The sequence below is a fragment of the Calidris pugnax genome, unplaced genomic scaffold (assembly GCF_001431845.1).
Source record: "Calidris pugnax isolate Ruff unplaced genomic scaffold, ASM143184v1 scaffold60, whole genome shotgun sequence".
In the NCBI taxonomy this organism is placed as follows: domain Eukaryota; kingdom Metazoa; phylum Chordata; class Aves; order Charadriiformes; family Scolopacidae; genus Calidris; species Calidris pugnax.
Window position 1 is genome coordinate 5220032 of NW_015090831.1, and position 20883 is coordinate 5240914.

At 42.4% G+C, this 20883-nt stretch overlaps 1 protein-coding gene across 2 annotated transcripts in view; it reads right to left on the bottom strand.

The window, feature by feature from the left end:
• The window catches only part of THSD7B (thrombospondin type 1 domain containing 7B), a 343216-nt gene extending 322723 nt beyond the window's left edge, over nt 1-20493 (bottom strand). For both annotated transcript variants that reach the window (XM_014941122.1, XM_014941120.1), the window contains exon 1: nt 20397-20493. The gene's annotated coding sequence lies outside the window, so the exon portion shown is untranslated. The remainder of the gene's footprint in view (nt 1-20396) is intronic.
• Between the last annotated feature and the right edge of the window lie 390 nt (nt 20494-20883).

Genomic DNA, 20883 nt, shown 5'->3' on the forward strand with positions numbered 1-20883 from the left:
ACCTATACCTACAACAAGGTTCCTCTAAACAATTTTATAACATTCTTCAAGATCTGTTAAGAAAACAGATGTCATTTAGCCCTTTCTGGACATTTACTGCAATTTTCTACTTGGATTTAAACAGACTACTGTTACCTATACCTACAACATAGCGTGCAATTCCTGCGCTGTAATTGTACATGCAATTGCTTCTGCAGAGCTGAAATTTCTTTCCTGTAAATACATTATACATTATTTAATAGTATATATTGACATCAAAGTACCTATATATAGTAACCTTATAAATATATTATTAACTCATGCTTTACAAGTGCTGGCTTCAGTTCATTCTCATCTCTACAGCTGCTGCCACTCCAGCAGTGCAGTGGTCAAACTCTAATTGTACCAAGAAGCCCCCAGAAAGGAGAAGGTAGAGTGGAAACATCAGCAGACACATGCTTGAATCAGTCAACCAACTCCTACACAGATGTCAGCAAGTCTCTGTAGAAGAGTAAGAATTTACAAGATCAGACTTTAATATTTTTTTTTTGCATCCAAAACAATAGTAAACCAGGGCAAATGGTGACAAATTAAACTAAACACGGTAACAATTTGTATCTATTAAACAGAATATGCAAATTCAGTCATATATAATGTTATCACAACTCATTTGTTTTAGTTTCTTCAAATATTCCAGTTTTAATTGAATAATTACTCAGGAAAATTGGCATATATACAGGCATATATTTGGAAAAGCTGAAGATGCATAGAAACAACCCTTTTTGGACTAATCTGCAGCTTGCCACAGCTGTGGCTTATACCCATCCAGGAGAGCTGAGGATGCGGCTGCACGTGCCGTGTCAGCTCAGTTCAAAGAGCCAAGCTCCTTCAGGGAGCACCGATTCATCAGCTCAGCCGCTCGTGACACCGGCAGCAAACCCAGCCCAGAACGCCAACGGTTACTCCTCAGCAAATGCAGAATATTGAGACATAAAAGAGCTAAATAAGTTAGAGACGCTCCGTTGAACACCGCGCACCGAGGGCAGTCTCCCTTGCCGGATCCTGATCTGTTCACTACCCACAGCATCCCTCGTCTCGCTGGAATTGCTCCAAGTATATTCTGCAGATCAGACAGAATATTTCCCTCTTTTTTTTTTTTTTTTCCCTCCCCCTAATCAGAAAACCAGAAATGTTTCCTTGTTGTTGCTTCAAGAGAACAGAATTTCAGAACCATTCTGATAAGCAAAAAAATACAGCATACTGTCAGAAAATGTATTTCTTTGATTTCCTTACTTGCCCCCACTATGATGCTGGCTGTATTTTTGAAAATGGAACTACTACTGGGGAAAAAAAAAAAAAAACCTTTCAAGGCTAGTCAGATGAAACACCTTTCTAATGTAAAAACATTTTCCTCATTTCCCTTGTAGCATCAATAACTTCAGACCAACCTAACTGGGGCAATTTCAGTGTAAGAAGGAGAATACCACAGCTGAAGACCCACAGACAGCAAGAGGAGGGGAAAAAAAAGAGGATTAAAGTCCATTCCCTCTTTCCTTTGATTTGCTATCAGTTATCCTTGTAGCTTCATCTGCCTCAGGAAAACAGATTGAATTTGTTATTTCTTATAAAGCATACTTCATTTTAAAACAATTATAAAAGTCTGACCTTTGTTCCATTTTAAAAAGAGGATGCTTTTTAAGGGATTTTTCTTTTTTTTACTAGTAAGCTCTGCATCTTCACACTAGCAGTGCTTTCTCACTCACTGAGATTACTGAAAGGTTACGCCACGTATACATGAGCTAACTTTGAAATCCAGAGAGCCACATATACTTATACATACAGGTCTTCACAGAAACACCAGTACGTGAGAGAGCAGCTCTTCTGGAGAACAAGGCACCAAAATCAAACCTGCACATCAGAAGGCTTAGTTACTCCAGAGCGCTTTTAAATAGGAACATGCAGAGTTCAGTCCCATCATGATGCTCTGCTTATCCATCAGTCAGTACTGCAAAGGATTTGAGTGTTTCCAGCCTATGGGCTATGGCATAGACAGGACATGGCACAGGAGGAAGGCTTTCCATACCTTCAATAGAAAAATCAATATTCTAATTAACTTTTGTAGATATCTTAAAGGATCATTTAGAGCTATTATTCTGCAGAGGTGTCAAAAGCCTTTGAAAACATAAAATTTAATTTTCTTAAACCTCCATTAGCACATATATTTCCATTTGAGAAACACACCAGGGTGCATGATTTTCCATCTCTAAGTACTTCCAGATACTAGGAAAGCTGAAATACTTTGAACATGGTATCAGATACCAGCTCCTTAAAGAACTGAAGTTTAACACGGGAAAAAAAGAAATACGGGCAGAAAAAAAAAAAAAAGGAAAAAGAAAGAGAGAAAGAATCAAGCACAACAAGTATTTCTATGTTGTAAATGTAAAATTATTTGCCTGAGCCCACACTGCAAACCAGTAATATCAGCCTTGGCTCCAGAACTCCGAACTCCTAGCTATATGATCAACCGTTTTAGGCCACATTAACTCAGTTTTAAACTAGAAAAGACTGCCTTCAAGTGCTGCAAAATTGAATCAATCGCTGATTGACTAGTAAGGAGGTACTGATTTATAGTGTGCCTGAACTGACCCGAAGTAAGTGACAGCTCTGCCTGGAAGAGAGGATCAGTGAATCCAAAGATTAAGCTCTGTTTCAACAGAAACAACCTAACAGATACTCTCCACAAGCAAGTAGATATTTTAAAAGCTCAGACTGTGATTCTGTGAATTACTCAAGAAAAAAATACTATCAAAATCTGGAATATCAAAATAATAATATTAAAAGCTGGAAGCAGACTCTATTCAAACTTCTTCATTTTTGCTTAAATTCTTTTAAGGTATATTGATTTTCATACTTTATCTTGTTCTGTTACTAGAGAATAGGAAGGAATCTGAAATAATTTATTTCCAGACAGTGCTTCCATACAGTGGGAAATTTATTTAAAGCTAAATACAAGACCACTAGCTTTTGCATTTCCATTTAAATCAACAAGAAACCTCACACTGACTTTAGCGGGTCTCAACATTTTCCCATTTTGCATTTCCTCTTTTGGCTGCATTCATGAAAAGAGACAACAAAAAGGACACAGAGACTGAGAATATATAGGTGAAGCTGTGAGCTCAGTTAAAGGTTTTCACTTGTGGTTGTATTTCATACGCATTTGTCTTACTGAAACTAAACTTTATTACCGCATTTTTTCATTAGAATAAGGATATCTGTGTATTACAATTTTCTTGGAGGTTATATGGAACAGGGCCAGTCACACCAAGTCAAGTAACTGTCATTATGTCATGGTCTCAATCAAGGACCAGTAATGAGCAAAACGTATTTTAAGCATTAGTATCCTAGTTAATAGACAGCACGATAAAAGATTTGGTAGAGGAGCCCCATTACATGGAGTTAGTCAATAAGTCACCAAAGAGGTGGAGGAGAAGGGTTGTACCCTTCATTGAGGCAAGGAGTCAATTAAATACAGGAAATTGTATACATTTGGATCTCCAAAGAAATACAGCATTGTCCATTTTAATTAAGATAACTGGTCACACTAATCCCTGGATAAGAAAAATAAACTCAATTATGGTTAAAAGGTTAAATTTGTCTGCACTTCTTGTAGGGCTTCAGATGAGAAACTGGCCATAAACACCAGCATACTTAGGAGAATTCTCCTTCAGCGCTGCATTCCATCAAGAACACAGGGAGAGGGAACATTTGACCACCACCACATCACATAGGCAAATCATTTCATTTTAACCTTTGCAAATGTACAAGTAACTGAAGGTTTCTCCTCATTTCCCCGTCTGTGATTTCACTATTGAATTTTGCAGATAAATGACTGTTTAAACGTATCCTAGCTCAGCTGCAAGTTTTCCAGGGCGTGCTCTCCAACTGGAGCTGCCAACATCAGGAGACTGCTCCCAGCCTAAGGAGAGAGTTAAAAATTACTTTTATTTTATATTTTGGGGCCTGGATCTTACTAGAGATCAAACATTTCACTTCTTCCACAAAGTGGTTGCAATAAGCTAGAAACTAGCAATGGCAACATCTTCATGTAACCCCTCTCCTCTCAGTCCAGCAGTCTATCTTAACTCAGGGTTTCCTAACAATAGCTTTTTGTGAGGATTAAGACATTTTGGGGATGTGTACTGCTTCTGCTGGTTAGGACTGGTCTTCCATAAACAATGGAAATTATTAAACTCCACGTGTATTAAACTGCCTCATACAAGCTAATTTTTCTGTCAGAGCTTTCAGCATTTTTTAAGTCTCCCCTTATTCCAAACTCGCTCTCACTCCAAACTCTATGGAAAAGTGTAAGTTATATCCCATTCAGATATGTAAGGAGGTCACGGTCTACACTTTTCACAAATACTCAAGGACTCTAACACACCACTTATGTTACAACAAAAAACTTTCTACTTTTCTCTTCATTCTTCTTTTCCAAACCTTCCAAATTCCCCACTGCATTTACCCCAGACTCTCGGTTGCAGTAAGCCACAATGCTCCCCAGAGATAAACGTCTTCAAGCCCTCACAGACTCTGTGTAAGGAGTTCAAACTCAGCTCCCAACCTTTCAAGTACTCAACACCAACCTGCTCTGCTCTTCAGCAATCTGTGCTTCCCTCAAGGCTGCATGAAGGGAAAAAAAAAAAAAAAGCTACATTCGTAATCCTTTCTTGCAGAAGTAGATGCCATGCCACCTCAAAGCACAGAGGATTACATCAAGTTTACGACTCTCCACTGAAGAGCATGTGTACAGACAACTCAAAATATTCTGATACAGGTTTTAGGGAGATCAAGTGCAACTGTGAGGACAGGAAGGAAGCAAAAAAAACCTTAATATCTTCTTTTCCATTCTGGTAACAGGATTTTTTTTCTTCAGCTTACTTTCTTAGTACTGCTCTCTGACTAACAAATGAGAATCTATCTGAATCTATCCAAATAAAACCATGCAAAGCATACAAAACATTGTATAAAAATCCAATAACAGCCTAACAAATAAAAACAATAACAACTTCCTCACAGTTACAGCATAGTCATTCTAAGTTCAACTACATTAACCTTTATTTAATGCAAGAAAATTCCACCTGGAGAAGTCTGAATACTTCCTTCTACGCTGATGACACCTGGGCTACTGTGAAATATACATAGAATCATAGAGTCATTTCGTTTGCAAAAGACCTTTAAGATCATCGGGCCCAACCGTTAACCTAGCACTGCCAATTCCACCACTAAACCACGTCCCTCAGCACCACATCTACACATCTTCTAAATACCTCCAGGGACGACGATTCCACCACTTCCCTGGGCAGCCTGTTCCACTGTTTGATAACCATTTCTGTGAAGAAATTTTTCCTAATGTCCAATCTAAGCCTCCCCTGGCACAACTTGAGGCCATTTCTTCTTATTCTATGACTTGGGAGAAGAGACCAACCCTCAGCGACAGTGTAGAGTCCTCCCATCCAAGCCATGGGCAGCCAGTTTCTCCAGGAGGATGCTGTGGAAAAAGGTGTCAAAAGCTTCACTAAAGCCCAGGTAAACAACATCCCCAGCCTTTCCCTCATCAACTAGCGTGTCACTTTATCACAGAAGGAGATCAGGTTTATCAAGCAGTACCGGCCCCTCGTGAACCCGTGCTGGCTGGGCCTGATCACCTGGGCGTCCTTCATGCACCACATAATGCCACTCAGGATGATCTGCTCCATAACCTTTTCCAGCACCGAGGTCAGACTGACAGGCCTGTAGTCCCCCAGATCCTCCTTCCAGTCCTTCTTATGGATGGGTGTCATATTTGCTATCTTCCAGTCAGCTGGGACCTCCCCAGTTGGCCAGGACTGCTGGTAAATGATGGAAAGTGGCTTGGTGAGCCACTATTCTCAAAGTGGCTCTACTCAAAGCTTCTGCCAGCTCTTTGAGTACCTTCAGGTGGATCCCATCCAGTCCCATAGAATTGTGTGTGTGTCCAGGAGGTGTAGCAGGTCACCAACCATTTTCCCTTGGATTATGGAGGCTTCATTCTGTTCCCCATCCCTGTCTTTCAGCTCAGAGGGCTCGGTTCCCTGAGAACAACTGGTCTTACTATTAAAGACTGAGGCAAAGAAGTCCTCATCCTTTGTCACTATGTTTTTCTCCGCATCCAATAAAGGATGGAGATTCCAAATGCACTGATATAATGCATTACATGACATAATGTATTACCATAACATATGTCTCTGGAAATGGAGGTCAGCTTTAGTAAGCTACCAGAAGCCCAAGTCACTTCAAAACATGTGCTCAAATGCTTTGCTGATCAACGATCCAAAGTAAATCCAGAATAAATAATAAAAAAAAAAAAGGGCAATGAAAATCAAGATCAAGAATTTACAAAGTGGTCAAAATCTGGAAGCCAGAAATGGGTATTTTTCATCTCAGTAGGAAAAACAGGGACAATTTTTATAAACATTTACAAGCCTACTGTCTAATGACTGGAGCTCATGTAGTTTCTGCTTCCCCAGAAAGTTTCAAGTATTTTAAGAACAGGTTAATAGGTTTCACTCATTATTCTAAATTATCAGTTAGAAAGGCAACTGTGTCTATTCTCTGAAGTTCCTTTTCTTGATCTCAGAATGGCTCATAAATGTGACTTTACTGGAAGAATTTTGGGTTTAACCTCACATGAGATAAAACCTTTCTCTATTTCTCTCTGTAATATTTCTACAATTTTGACGAATAAAGACAAAAAGAGCATGGTCAAATAGAAAATAATGCTGTCACAGCAAAAATAAAAAATTCACCATGAACTGCAAAGACCTATTGTGGCACTCAGTGCTTAAGCCCAGAAGGATTTTTTCATTTATTAAGACCCTGTCCTTGTTCAACAGCATACTAATGAAGTTAATCTAAAGGCTAAATTTCAATTATGAATCACAGAACCGCATCTCTGCTCCCTGATTGCTCAGATAATCTGATTCAAGCCTTCTCCTATACAAAGCACAATGGCTGACTGTAGATAAAAGTTCCTGAAACATCAAAAACATTCAGTCCAGAAGGTAAAATCTGACAAACACCTGTTTTCACATCCATTCAATAACTCTGTGGCAAAGCAATGATTTCTAATAACTTGACAGACTGCTCGCTCACTTAAAATATGCTGCACAGGTTTGAACAATAAAAGGAACAGCAAATGTTTAAACCTCTCAGGCTTGCAGCCAAGACAAAGTCTTTAGCCAGAGTTAAAAAAGTGTTTCCATTTGCTGAAATAATTTAGGAGAAAATGTTTTCCTCTCGAGTACCTACGATGTATTTGTCCTGGAACACAACCTGAAAGAACCACCCAAGGAACACCACGATCAGCAAGAGGCAGTGTCTCACTCAACAATTAATATGCACGACTCAGACAGAGATGTGTTGCTTCATGGCATGCCGACACAGCTCACATAAGGAGCTGAAGCTGCAGAACTGGGAAAAAAAAAAAAACAACAAACCACAAAATATGAGTAATAACAACAACCCGGGTCATTTGCTTCCAATTGCTTCTGCAAACAGAAGAGTGATGAACACTCACAAGAACACCAAACCGTGCTGCTATCGGCTCTGAAAGACAGACATGAAGGAAACATTGCATCTGCTTTTTAACAAGGCAGTAAAGAGAAGTTGAGCAGCCAGTCTTTAATTTTCAGCTGAGAGGACAAGGCATGGAAGGACTGCTCGCTCCTGATGGGAGCCAAAGGAGCAAATGGGAACCAGAACACGGGAACACCACAAGTTTCAACCTTCCAAATGTTCTCACCATACAGCACATGCAATTTCCAGATAATATAACAACTCTCGGGTCCATTCCTCCATTTCTTATGGGGAAGGAAACCCAGAAAGAGAAAATGCACTGCAACAAACCATTATTTGACCGTCTCTAGGAGTAAAAAACTTCAGAGGAGATCTTATTCCAACCCTAGGACAAGACAGTGATAAATTCCTGCTTTACACATCCCCATCAGCTCCCGTTCATACTCTGAGACAGTCGAGCTCACAGAGAGAAGACTCCCAAGACTTGCTGCCATTCCCCAGCACTCAAACACAGGTTAGATATATTTGACTGCTTTTTCATTGATTTATAAGACTATTATTTTTATTCCTCTTTCAAGTTAGATGAAGTCAAACAGACACACCCACACCTTCACAGCAGCCACTGCACAACTGAAGGTTTCTACTGTTCTAAACAAAAACACTAGTCCCTACAATTCTTCAATTCTAGTTCTTCAGGATATAAGCACAAATACCAAATTTTCACAGATATCAAATTTGCACAACTGCAAATTTTCTACCTCCAGCCTCAATCTACTGGTACCCCTTGTCACTGCCTTGATCCTTCAAGTACGTGTCACCAGAGGGAAGTGCCCAGACAATTCTCACACTTTTTAATAATTTTTAAAAAAAGAGTCGTGAAAACAAATGCGTATAATTAAAAAACAAATCAGATTTTGTTTCCAGATTGCCAAGATATTTATAGTGTTATCCGATTTGGCAATATCAACTACTACACCACTGATACCTATATGCAAAACAATTTGGCAATTAGATCCTTCCAAAGCACAAAATCCTCTCATTGTCAAACACCAAAACGGACGCTTTGCTTTTGTGCCTGGCTGGATGCTGGGCAAGGTTTCATCCGTGCCTTAGTCCTTAAATAAGCTGTTTCTCAGCAACACGCTCATATTGGTCAGGCTGAGCAATAGGCACATAGGTATATGCTGAGCAATATGCTTGGGTAGAAGCGGGGCAGTTGTCAGATTTTTTACTGAAATACATCTTAATTGCGTAGCAGCATTACACCCCAAATGAGCCAGAAAAAAGGCCAACAATAATGACAGAACACTAGAAATAATCTGCTGTCTTCTGGGTAAACCGTTTCAATGCTAAAACTTATTACCTGTAAAAGCACCTTTTGAATCACTTTTGTTTTGCCCTGTGGAATACCTTAATGTTTCTATTGGTAATAAAATTTCTGGCTTGCAATACTGCCCTCGTCTATAAGACCGCAAGAGAAGGTAGGGAAAAGATGAAAACAGGGAAACACAGAACTGCTGTTATTATTAAACCTTTAAGTTACAGAGTTAATTCCAGCTAAACACTTTTATCTGTTGCACTGTTTCTATGAAGTGGATTTTTTTTTTTTTCTAGAAAGAAAATCTAATTTTTTGCACCTGAGTGTCAAACAACTCCATGGTCATCTATATGTGCGCCGACTGTACTTCTGCTACAAGTAATCTGTTAAGCAGCACATCCCCAGCTGGGGACTGTAATTAGGGTGCAAACTGCCATACAATCCCCTTGCCAGATTGATGAAGGAGACCTCTTACAAGGTGATCCAGAAGGCAGTGTTGAGACCATTAATCATTTATCCGTCGAGGAGAATACAAAAAGCTCTGCCACCAAAAGCATTATACTGCGAAAGTATCTTGACAAAACTAACACCTAAAAACACTAGTGGAGTTTTAATTATAAGGTCAGACATTAGCCACTGTATTATTTTTAAAAGTTTTAGGTAAATCCACATAAAAAAAAAATATATTCAGATTTCAGCCAGAATTTGACACTCCTACTTTGCTACTCCTTTTAAAAGCTTGACAAAGATCAGCTCAGAGGTTTTTTAGCTCTGCCAGCAGCATCCCCAGACAGCAAACAAATGTAACAGTAATCTACAGAGCAAGCTTAAATACACTGCCAGGCTGCCAATATTTCAACCCGCAACTATTTATTTTGGGGGATCTGAATCCACGGAAAATGCAAATATTTTTATAATGTGTAATTGCATATATTGTTAGTACAAAAATTCAATCTTGAATACCTGCCTAATGGGGTCTTCGCTGTCCATCCTGAGCACACAAGTCCTGAGTCTGCCAAACATCAGCTAAAATTTTTTAAATATGCTTACTACAATGAAATATCTCGAGTATTTAAAGCTGAGCCCAAGCTTAAGCATGTCCCTTCCTCACTCCTATTTAATCCAATAAGCAAGCCCACATGATCCTCGCAGAACTCATGAAACTACTAAGAGATAAAAATGCAAAAATCAAGATCGCTGATGTGGTCTATTGCTCGAGTTTGAAGTATTTTTCTTTGGAAACAAGTTTTTAACCTTCTTTTGTATGCAACCTCGTGTTTTACTTAGCACACACCATCCAAGATTATCAGTATTGAAACTTTCTGAGCTATATCCATCAGCTTCCCATCCATTTCACCTGAACCCAGCCTAAGGAGGAGCTGGTTGGCCGTTCCCCTCCCTCCCCTCCCTTGAATTATCTGGAAGTTAATAGAATTGCCTAGGAGACTTCTGCTGTTTCAAAGGCAAACAGAATCTATCCTATACAGCTATCTACCAGCCTAACAGAAAATACATTTTGCTGTAGAATGTGCAATGGGGAGGAAGCTTAATCCAAACACATCATTACATAGTCCAACAGGATTTGCTTACAAACCCTAAAAACTACCCCAGTGAAGGCAATCTCCTAGTAACTTCGCCTAAAAAGCAGTCAGCAGACAAGCACTTTTTTCTTTTTTACTGAAAAAGCCAAATCTAAATCATTTTCCACCAATCATCAACAAGCATATCTGAAATCAAGATGGGAATAAAAAACTCTGCCACCAGTGGCAATAAAGTTAAACCCATTTAAATATTTAAAAAACATTCCTGTTTGCAAATTATGGTACTTCCCTCACAACTCTCCTGATTCCCTAGGGACAAGAGGATTTTTTCTAAAGGAGACAGCGAGGGAGGCAAAGAATAGCCAAAGCATCTCAGGAGTGAGGAAAGCCCAACAAAATTCTTTAGCATCAAGTGCCTTTACAAGGATGATTGTTTTGCAAACAGAACTGTAGACACAACGAAGATTTTTATTTGTTTCTGCAACACTGAGAAACTTCTGATTTCCAAAACCCTTGCTTGCTTGAATAAGCACGCAAGTAATCTTCTGAATGTGTTAGTGAGAGAAGGAAAGGAGAAATAGCTTCATTATCGTTTTACAGAATCTTACAGACAGCTGTGGAAATCCAAGTTTCTTAAAAATTATTGCCACAATGAAGCAACATAATGCACTTCAATGGCAGGTTCTATCATGTATCACTGATTCCCTCAATATTTACATTTTTCCAATATAGCCTGAACTAACGATAAGAGCTCAGCAACGCAGTGGGAGCATCCATAGGATAATTCACATATTCTAAGCCACCATTATCTTTTTAATAGGAGTCAGTAGTATTAAAACGTTAAGTAAGAGAATAAAGCATAACTTGCAAACACAAAGATGCAAACCTGGAGGTGACAAGGAAAAAAAAAAAAAAAAAAAAAATCAAATGTGGCATCATTTACCGAAAGGCTGCGATAACGATCTGGCAGAGACTTAGCAACATTTTTTAAAAAGTAGAAAAAAGCTCAGTATGCTGGATGGCCCAAGGCAATCCAGAGACACACCGCAACATCTAATCCTGCTGTTTACATTTCTTGAAGCTTGATCCAACACATCAGTGGCAACAGAACAGGAAGCATTAAACACAGCACAGGACTGAAGTAACGCTGCAATACTTCAAACCATGAACACCCAAGTCACTTCGGAGTGATGAGATAAAAACCTGTCCCCTCCCTCCCCTTTTTGAGTCTTGCTGTGTCATCACTTACTGGCATTAATACTGCTCTCCTCCTTAGGCAAGCCCTTAAAGACTCTGATCCTTTATATCCTTTAAAGGGAGCAATTAATGCTGCTATTCAAAGTTTCTGACCTTTAGCTCTCAGTCCCAGTAGGGTTATTCAGATTTTTCTTTCCAAGATTAGTAGAAAATAGTCACTATTTGTGTCTTCCTAAAGGCAGACACACATTAATCCTAACCACAAACTGAATTCAATTTTGGAAAAGTAATTCCCAAAGTTTTCACCTCCAAACATGCTCCTCTGCAGGATCAGATGCTTCCCAAATTCTGCCTGCTCTCCTAAATCGCTTCAGTTGAGATGTTCTGTTTTCCAGAAGTATTTTGGCAAATCATTTGGAAGATGCTTTCATAGCTGCATGAAGGTTAGCATCCCACACTGCATTCCCCCTCATCATCCTCTGCAGGAGAATGACTTTTGGCATGATCATTTTCAGTGAAGCCACAGTGTTAAGTCCCATTTTCTTTATTTCTGCTAACGCCACTCCCCACTCAGCCCCCTGCGTCACTTTCTTTTGCACAAAATTATTTACTCAGCTTCCCTTTTGCCTCTTTCAGGTATATTTCACGTATATTTCCTAAGGAGCATCCCAGAGTCAAAATAATATTATTTGTTGTCTTCATCTAATTTGTATTTTAAAACCACCAAACACAGAGGTTGATACCTAGATAGCTGATAAAGCATGTCATTTTCAGAACTGCCCCATGAAGGCATCTCTTCAGCCTTTTACAGGGTGCCCAATACCTTGCGCACACACACAAAAAAAACTCCAAATATATCCTAACCCTCCCAATCTCTCTCTCAAGAAAAAAAAAGAGAAAAAAAATCAAATCTGATAATTCTAGCCCATCAATACCGTTGTGCATTAAACCTTTCCTGATATGAAAATCGTTACAGCTCATCCAGGAGACTGACAAGCCAATACTTCTCTAGACCCAGAGGAGGGGTATTCCACAGCTGAGACTCTCCCAAATAGCCAGGGAAAAAGTTATACCTATTTAAAGAGAGTGTGAAATGGGTTCTCTTTGCGCTGTGCAGGGAAGAGGCAAACAACCTGACAGTAGCTTTAATTAGTGTTATGCTTCCTGCCAAAATTAAACTTCATATAAGCAGATATATCAACAAATTTGACATGATATATTACCACTGATGTAGCTAAATATATAAAATGAAGGGGGGGAAGGCAGTTTGGCTTTTGGAAGGATAGGAGTAGGGTTTTATTCAATTTAAGGGAAAAAAAGGAATCTTGTCATGCCTCCATCATTTCTGTCTCCATCTTGTTTGTTCATTAAAGTTTCTCCCTCCTTTCTAATTCCTTTTTCTGTCATGGTCAGTGACACAAAACATCCTCTTTTTGTTGCAGCTCTGTGAAATTGAAGCTGCATCGTGCGGCTTTTTCACCTCCTTTCTTCCCTCCTCATCACTCAGAGGCTTCAGCCCATTTGCTTTCCAAATACATTTGCCGTCCAAATCTGATTCTCGACACCAGCTCGCTCCCTTGCCTCTTTTCTCTGTCCCAATACCAAACTTCCATCATCTTTGCAGACTTCTTAATACGAGCAATTTTCTATTCTTTTAAACACATCCCACTGTTTTCCTTCCTATCTTAATACGAGCAATTTTCTATTATTTTAAACACATCCCACTGTTTTCCTTCCTATGAACCACACAATTATCTCACTGCTCTCTGTCAACTTGTAAAGCTTCTCTGTATTTGCTCCTTCTTCCACCAAGTTAACCTCAGTGCAACACATTGTCCCAGTCATGTTTTTCTTGATCATTTCCCTACGCTGACCAAACATCTCAGACTCATTTCACATCATCTCTGTGATTAGCAAAACAAGACAAAATAATGAGGTATCGCAGCAACCTCTGTGAAGAAATCCTCCCTTACCAAATTCCAATCCCAAGCTCCAGAGATACATAAAATGAATCAGAGCATCATCTAGAGCCAAGAAGTGTTAAGAAAAGCCTCGGAAAATAACTTCTTTGAGAGCTACTCTAACAAAAGTATGTATTTAATGCCTGATTAGACCTGATACTGGAGGAGAAGAAGAGAGAATCACTCCCAGCTCAACACCAAAGCAGAAGTAAGCAGAAGACAGCAATCCTCAATGCTCTCGGAGCTCGACCTGAAGATTAATGGGCTTCTCTGTTAAGTGGAAAAAAAATATTAAACAAAACCCAAAAAAATCAAACACACCTCACACCTCCCTTCTCAGAAGAAAGAAGAACTGAATATTTATTTTCATCTTGCTTCTGCTAGAAAGCAACACTAAAGCTTTCATTTACAGGCAGCCGAGTTTCATTCCAGAAAAATGACCATTTTGTTTGGGAGAAATTTAAGCTTTTGCTTATCTTGTTTCAATTTCCATTTTGAATCAGAGTTTTATCTAAAAATGCTATAATGAATTCTGGCAATGTTAAGACAAAATTCAGCAAGTTCCCAAATCAATTTCCTTCTTCGAAAGGGTGACCTTTCATCAGCAATACCCTCTCCATGGACCAAGTTGTGTCCTCCCCAGCTGCAAGCTCTGGGTCGCTCCGTTTTATGCAGTACCAGAATTTGCCAAGAAAGTACTTGAGATGGAAAAAATCTAGGCCAAGCACAGGTATTTATGACTTTTTTTTTTTGATGGAAAGTTTAAAAATTACTTCACCCCCAAAAAATAAGTCTTTAAGTGGAGTTGTCTTTGCTGTTCCAGCAAACACAGAGCATATTGCTGTTCATCTCCTGACAAATTACTCTCCGGGAGAATACAAATCATCCGTGCTGAGCTTCGGAAAGGCTCTGGAAGAGAGCTCTGTTTGAGCCCACTAGAGACAAAAAGCCAGCCACAAAACAGAGTCCATCCCAGTGGAAAGCCTCCCTTGCTCATGAACACGAGTTTTCATCCCATTCATTAACGGCTGAATTACACTCACCTTTATTGTGCTACATCTCCAGGTTGCTCCTCCATCCACTATGTTTTTGCTGTGGGCGTATTATCTGTTTTATTAACAATTGTAATACAATTCCATACATATTCCCACACCAGACAGGTTATTTTCCTGACTATTTTAAAACATTTCACAAGATGGAACACAGACGAATATTTAAATAGCAAAACAATACCACCAAAAAAAAAAAACAAACCCCCAAAAAGAAAACAAACAGAACAAGAAGAAACCCTTCTGTGTTCCTGGTGGGATAGGTTTGGAAAATAAAGTTTGCTGTATCTGTCAAGTCTCCCACCACCCAAGTTTTCCCCATCATGAATGAATACCACACACTAAAAATTGATGCTACGTACGTAAACTGTACATCACTGCTAGAGGCAGCTGCAATCAGACTCCACTGCCCTGGCCACTATGAAAGCTGTACATCCTGTTTACCACAGGTATCTGAAATTAATTACAGAATCCTGAATATTTGCAGCCTGCAGGTTTTTTCCAAGTATCTCTGAAGGCATCTCCTTAATGCCCAGGAGTCATTACCCCCACAGGGCAGTGCCCTCAGCCCTACTGCTCTGCTCTACACTGCAATTCTGCAATGAGAATATCACCCTCCTGTTAAACATATATAGAAAAAAAAAAATCAAACCCAAAACTTTTAAAAATATATATATTTTTATATCCTACAAACTCTGCTCTGGCAAGTTCCACTCTCCCCAATCTCCTCTTCAAAACACAGCTCTCGGCAGTAGGAATTACAAGCCATTGTGGGAGATGGATCAGAAACGGCCACAATTATAGTTAACAACTGAAGAGATTGTTTCATTTCATCTTTCTTTTGGAAGGCTACTCCCATCTGAAAGAGCCAAATGGCCCGTAGCACCCTCCTGTCCGTTACCATAGAATCATGGAATGGTTTGGGTTGGAAGGGACCTTAAAGATCATGGAGTTCCAACCCCCTGCCACGAGCAGGGACACCTCCCACCAGAGAAGGTTGCTCAAAGCCCCATCCAGCCTGGCCTTGAACACCTCCAGGGAACACTGGTCTTGAACACCTCTTGGCAACCTGACGACAGACAAAAAGTCCCCTCTCACTCTGAGCAAGGCTGGACCACAAGTTTGCCACAACAATTTTAAAGTCTCTCCAGCTTTTCAAAAGTACCCCCTATTCACTACCAGAATATCCCTTTTCTGCAGAAACACATCTTCTATTTCAGCAACTGAGTCAGGAGGGTGACCATTTCTCCACTTACTGATAGTTTTTAAGTAGTTTTAAATATTCATTCCTTCTATAAAGCCATTTCCTTTCCCTCTCTCCCCGTTCATACTACCCTTTCAGGTCACATCACCTCAGCTAAAATACTTTTTGTAATTCACTGCACTGCAACTGGGTTTGCCTTTATCAACAGGCACTTTGCATCACCCAGGGCCATGGGAGCCACTGCGGGAAGAGCAGATTATCTCTTATCCTGTCTCCACTATGGATACCATACATCACACAGGCATTCAGCTGCCTCCGCGGGAAGAGCAGATTATCTCCCCTCTTATCCCGTCTCCACTAGCGCCTGCCCAATGCATGCATGGATACCATACATCACACAGGCATTCAGCTGCCTCCGAGGTGAGCACAGGTGGGGGAAAAAAAACCAACCCCAACCCCCTTCTAAAGTAGCTGGCTTATTTTCAGACCCAAAATACGAGCATTAGCTGGATGAGACTCAAGAGAAAAGAGAGAGAAACAACCAAAAAAGCTTTTCTAAAACAATCAGAAGATTGTTTCAGTCAGAATAAAAGCTTAACAAATAAAAATCATAATAGAAGGGAAGCGCAACTAAAAGCATTCTTAACAAAAGCGATGCCGCGTGTCCTTAATATTCAAGTGTTTGAGCTAAATACAGCAGAATTACAAAGTAATGCCTAAAGATGATTCAATAGGGAGGTATTCAAAACAGAAACAGCATTACCAGCATGTTTATGGTAAGCTTGCATGTCCAAAGCATGGTATTTTTTTGGCTCATGTGTTCAAAACAGGACTGCAGACAACAAGCACTTGTGCTGAGACACAGAAGTAAGGCAGGACCGTTCATTAGGGACTCAGAGCCTGGACCTCTGCAGACTCAGGGTGAGCAGGGAAACCTGCCTTCCTTGCAGACTTTCCAGTTTTAAATGACCCACACAACTTTTTTATCCCCTGGGACAAATCCCTGGGATTTTTGTGTTGGATTTTTGTTTGGTTGGTTTTTTTTTCAAGTAAGCAGTGCTTTGCCTGTTTCCCCTGCCACAGTACCCACTTCATCACCACCCTGGGAGCAGCTCTGGATGCGGTGGGATGCCTGGCTTCCAGCAGGAGCACTGCAGGGCATCCATCAGCACCTCCCCAGCCTCACCTGGCAATCACACCTCCATTTCACAGCACACCCTCCCTTTTACCTCAATTTACATGATCTTGGGGCAAATAACAGGAAAGGTAGCTTTACCAGTATCTGGAATGCTCTCTCAGTAATTAAGATTTTCAAAGCTCAGGCAAGAAGTGGAGCAACACACGGGCAGAACCTCATGGTGTGGGAGACCCAGAACACACCGAGCAACTCACCAGGATGGCACAGAGACTTTTGGCCAAGAAGTCCGATTCCTTTGTATCATGAAACTCAATTACAATGAGGCAAGAGAGCCCATCCATAGCTTCTTAACTTCTCTGGTTTACAGGCAAACCACACAAGCTCTCAGCCCCAGGCAGTCCCAGCAGCACTGTTAACACAGGAGCCCGTGAACTGCGGCCAGGACAAGACAAATTTTCATTTTCTATTGTGTTAATAAAGAACAGAGCAACAAAGCACCTACGTTTTGTGAAAACAACGCATTTGTCTCACCGTACTGAAACATCAACCCCCCCAAGATTCAAGGAAGTTCCTAACAATTGGCAGCAAAGACACGTTTGTGAAGGGGCTTCGAGGCAGTCCAGCAGGACAGTTTCCCTCACCTACAAAATGCCCCGAGAAGTGCCCAGAACCGCCTTCACGCCAAGCAGCAGAGAGATTTCCATTCCCCCCCCATCCAGCCCATCGATAGCATCGAGCCCCGGCACAGCGCACACCATTAAAGCACAGTGTACACCTCTGTCAGAGAATGGAGAACTTACCTCCCTGAACAACAGCCTGGAGGCATTTCCACCACCTCTTTAATCTGCCACAGCCTCCCCGTTGCTCAGCTTTCATAATCCCTTTCAGTTAAGGTACGGGGGTGCGAGCAGCGTCGCAGGGCAGGGAAGCAGAACAGACACAGGCATTCCTGCTGTCGGCGCAGCACTGTCAACTCAGGGATTATTTAATAGATTATTTTTTTTTGTATTTTCATATCCCACTCTTTGCTTACAGCCCGCGCAGCCAGATGAGCTTAGTTGCCTTGGACACCTGGATAGGACCGCTCACATCACATCTTCCACCACGACCTCCCTGCCCACCTAACCAACAGCAACGGGGAATTGAAAGCTTCCAAAGTGCAACCACCACCTGGTTTTTTCATTCCCCAAAACCCACTCCAGCATCAGCGAGCTTGGCAGGGGCTACCTGCAGCATCTGGCACGTTTCACCCGCTCCAGCTCAGGCTCCTCACGTGCCCTCCTCTCCTACCAGCCGCTGGGAGAGCTGCTGCCATGCCCAAATACAACAGGAGCAAGTGTCTGAAACAGGCTCGAGAGCTCTGCTCATCTGTCTGAGGGGAAGATGTAAGAGACTGAATACAGGTCAGGGGGGAAAAAAAAAAAAAAAAAAAAAAAAAAAAAACCACAAACAAAAAACACCAACCAAATTATATTGAAGTGCAAGGAGACTCATGGGAATCCCCACTTCTTACTCTCAAACCCCAGAACTTCTGTGCCACCAAAGGCAGGTAAAAGCAGCCTGAGAGCCTCCTACCAGAGCTGTGTGTCAGCAAACAGGCGTCACTGCGATCCTTATCGGTGAGGCTTTCTAGTGAAGAGACGTCCCTAGAAAGCAGTCACTACAAATACAGTTTTCCTGACTATCATTACTGATCCAGAAGTAATGAAATAGCAGATAATACGGCCCCAGGGTACGAATCAAGCACCTACCCTAATGCATACAGATGGAGCTCAACAGCTCTTCTGGTCTCCCATTACCAGAGTGAAATGGGATCTCTGAAACACCATCACGGCAAAGCAGAAGAGAAGCTTACTAATGAGCACTGTTTATTCCCGATTCTTCAGAAAATGCTTTTAAATGCTACAATCAGAAAAAAAGCCTCTGCTTTCATGTATGAAGATGAGTAGACACAGCTTTCCCTCAAAGGGCCAAGATAAAAAAAAAAGCAAGAATGTACAACCTCCTGCTCTTCCCTGATTTTGCAGAAAAGGCTTTGCTGAGAAGTGCCTAAATACTTGTTGTAATAATCAACAATGAAACTTTATCCAGTCCCAGCAAAGAAAGCAGCAAAGCTGCCACGACTTACAAACAGCAGGACCACGCTCCTCTTGCTGATGTTAAAGCAGTAACTTCCACAATACCCTGAAATCAACTTGGGAAACATACGAGGTACAGAATCTGTATGCCTGCTCCTGCAAAGCCGCGATGCTCCGCATCCCGAGCTGGTCCCATCCATCCCCACGAACCAGCCAAGCCCATGCACACACATCAGCACACCCCGACGTACCCACACCTGTCCTCTTCTCCTTTGAGAAGCACCCCCGCACTCAAGCACCTTACTTCAAAGCCACCCCTTTCATCTTTGACGTGACAATACCTTAACTCCACTGAAATCCTTCCAGAACCTAAAGAGTTCACCACTTTTTTTTTTTTTAATGACTTTCCTTAAAGTTTGAAGATTTTCTGATGCAAGCTGAACACCCACGCACGGCACCCGCATGACACCCGGCACGAGAAACAGCAGCTCCCTCAGGCACGGCGTACCCACAGCGAGTTCCAGCAGGTACATCATCCCACTCACCCGCACGCAGGATAACGGCGTCCCCTGCACGGCTCCTCTCCAGCACTGCATTCTCGGGAAATCAATTCCTCAACGCTGATTTTTCGTTTTCATTAGAGGAATTAAACAATACATTTCAATTACACCGGAGAGCTGGAGGCAGCGGTCAGCAACTACTTTTACGACCCTCATCTATTCTTTTAAAAGCCTTCCCCAGAAAGGCTCAGGCAGGCACATGAGTGGGAGGGAGGGAGGGAGGAGGAGGAGGAGGAGGGAAGGAACATGTCTACAGCTAGTCCTCATTCATATCTTCACACAAATAAAGTCCAAACTCTATACGGCTTGACCTTGAATGAATAACGAGACACAGAATAAATAAAAGGGACAAGCATGACAAATTGGGAATCAACGTTCAAAGTAATGAATGACGAAGGAAGAAGCGTATTAGAGTGCCTTATTCAGTATCGAGAATCAACGGGGGGAAAAAGACAACCCAAACAGCGGGTGACTGGGGTGGGGGGAAAGTAAGATATTAGCAGCCACCCTGCCCGAGCCGGTGCCACTTTTCAGAGCTCTCCGGCAGCCGGGAGTTGGGTGCAGTTCCCCGGCCCGGGCTGCCCCGACTCCCTCCCGTCGGTTCCAACTCCCAGCCCGCACCCCGAGCCGGGAACCGGAGCCGGGCTCCCCCCGCCCCGAGCTATTTCAGCCGGAGCGCTCCCCAAAACCCACCCCAACTTCTCCCGCCGGTCCGTCCGTCCGTCCGTCCACCCTCTTCCCTTCACACCCCCTCCCCCGGTTAGCGGGGCGCCCGCACCTCCTGGCAAACCCGGGGAGGGGGGCGCGACATGGAGCCCGGCGCGGTTGGCTGCGGCGGGGCGGCAGCTCTGCGGTGCCGGTGCCGCGGGCGAGCCCGGGCGGGGGCGGCGCCGTCCGGTCCGCTCCCCCGGGAGGGGAGGAGAGAGGGATGGAGGAAGGGAGGGATGGAGAGGGGCGGGGGACGGGACATACTCACCCGCGCAGCCGGGCGGAGCGAAGATGGAGGCTCGGCGGCGGCCGCCCGCCCATCCCGGCGCGGCCGGCGGGGGAACCGGCGCCGCCTGCGCCCTCTGCCGGGAGCGGCGGGGAGGGAGGAGGGAGTCGGGGGGGGAACCGGGATCGCGGTCGGTCCCCCGGCCCGGTCCCGGCTGCCCCCAGCCCCGGTAAGGATGGCTCTCGGCTTCCCCTCCGCACCGCCGGCTCCCGGCAGCTGCGAGCCTCGCTTAAAAACCCGTGGAAAGTTATTTCTCGGGCTTTTAAAACAA